This window comes from Otolemur garnettii, unplaced genomic scaffold (genome assembly GCF_000181295.1).
Source record: "Otolemur garnettii isolate 467f Iridium unplaced genomic scaffold, OtoGar3 scaffold00011, whole genome shotgun sequence".
Lineage (NCBI taxonomy): Eukaryota > Metazoa > Chordata > Mammalia > Primates > Galagidae > Otolemur > Otolemur garnettii.
Genome location: NW_003852406.1, coordinates 5,257,284 through 5,259,394, shown reverse-complemented (window position 1 = coordinate 5,259,394; position 2,111 = coordinate 5,257,284). Strand labels below are relative to the sequence as shown.

General features: G+C 40.6%; 1 pseudogene; it reads right to left on the bottom strand.

Moving 5' to 3' along the window:
- Nucleotides 1-914, bottom strand: LOC100942258 (annotated as a pseudogene).
- Between the last annotated feature and the right edge of the window lie 1,197 nt (nucleotides 915-2,111).

Sequence of the window (2,111 nt, the reverse complement as noted above, 5' to 3'; positions counted from 1 at the left end):
TCATATTTCAAGTCCTTCTCCTCCAGGAACCAGTATTCTTATGTTATTTCCATTTAACAGAATCTGATCTAATTTAGTAATCCTTCTTCCTTCTGGTGTGACTTCAGTGACATCTTCTAGTACCATATTGACAAAATCATCAAATCCTGGAAGAGTACCAACAGTTCCTTATTGTTCTTGTTAAAATGTAAATTCTTGATCCTATACATTGGTTCACAAGTTCTAGCAGCAGCAACTGTGACAGGTTGGTAGTAGTGTTAGCCACCCTGGCTATGCTGAAAGTAGCCTTGCTACGGTGATTTTAAACTACTTGTTATTCCTCACACATATTTTGCCCTGGTTCACATCTTTATGCCTTAACTCAGGTCTCTGGAACATGCCTCCCCGGGTTGCCTGGTCAACTCCTATTTGTCCTTCTAGCACCAATCCCAGTACCCCCTCCTTTGGAAAGTGACTCTGTGCACCGTTTGTTGTTTAGAGGCAAACCTCATCCACTGTACTCTCATGGCTCCTTGTGCATACCTCCATCACAGTAACTCGCTCCTCATTCCAACGGTGCCTGTGTCCATCTCATCAGCAGGACATTGAAGGGAGGGACAACATGTTACTCATTTTTGTTTCTGTAACTCTTCGAACATTTCATGGAATATATCAATCATGAGTTATAGGCAAACCCCTGGTTTTTATAAGGGCTGACTGGGGTTTTGGCAATGTGGATAAACACACTTGAACTTTATGCTACTGTTAACCTCTGAAGTTAGTCAGTGGACATGATGATGAAGACTTGGTTCAGTATCTTATAGCTATTAAAGTTGGTTCTGAGAGAAGAGGGGAGTCATAGAGGGCCTCAGCAGTCAGGGGATCTCGGACCTGTACCTGAACCAGCTTTGCTCTGAGAGCTTTGGTTTCCTCATGAACGGGAGCTGTAGAGCAGATCATCTTTAAGCTCTTCTGACTCTGAGACTTTACACTTCTAAACAATTGTAGGGTTTGAAATAGTTTGAGGTTTCTTGGATTGTTTAAAAGCTGAATATAAATAGATAAAATTGTAGATGACGTAGTTGAGGTTCTTTGGGTTTTAGCTAAAGACTGTAGTTGTTTGGCAATCAAATTTCCATGGCAATTAATATTTAGTTTTTATTTTACATGTGATTATCAAATAGACATACTGTGGAAAATTAAATCAACCCTTTGTTTCAGCTTTATTGAGGTATAATTGACAAATAAGAATTATATATATTAAAGGTGGTGCTAGGTGGGGATATGGAGTTTGGGAGAGAAGAGATAATATTGGTTAAAACAGTCACTTTCAGAGACCTCTACATATATTCATTTCCCTCGCAGGTGCAAATGGGTCTTCTTTCATAGCTCTCTCCTACAAAGAAACAACTTTTAGCTCTTCAGGAACCACATATATGGACTAGTAGAAAAGAACAAAGCCATGCCGAGTTGGAATCTATGGCAAGGCCAAGCTCTCTGTCCATCTGTCATCCCCCTTGTCCAGAGAGGTCTCACAGGGATGTGCCTCATTCATGATGGGGCAGAATGATAAATGTTCATGGCTGAGTGTGGTGGCTCATGCCTATAATCCCAGCACTCTGAGAGGTGTAGATGGGGTGACTGCTTGAGGTTAGGAGTTCAAGATGATAAATGTTCAAGATGCCGTGTACTCTCAAGATTGTTCACAATGAGTAGAAACCACAAATGATGATCTGCAGATTCCAAGCCACTATATTATTTGGCTATTCAAATATATCTATTAAACAAAAATTGGATCGTACAGTGATGAGGATGATTTGACTCATGAACAACATGGGTTTGAACTGTCTGGGTCCACTTACATAAAGATTTTTTTCAGTAAATATGTTGGGAATTTTTTTGGAGATTTGCAACAATTTGAAAGAATTCACAGAATTTTCAATTCAAAAAAATTGAACTATGTAGCATAGAGATATAAAAAATTGGTTCAGCACCTGTGGCTAAAGCGGCTAAGGCGCCAGCCACATACACCTGAGATGGCGGGTTTGAATCCAGCCTGGGCCCGCCAAACAACAATGATGGCTGCAACCAAAAAATCGCCGAGTGCTGTGGTGGGTGCCTGTAGTCCTTGC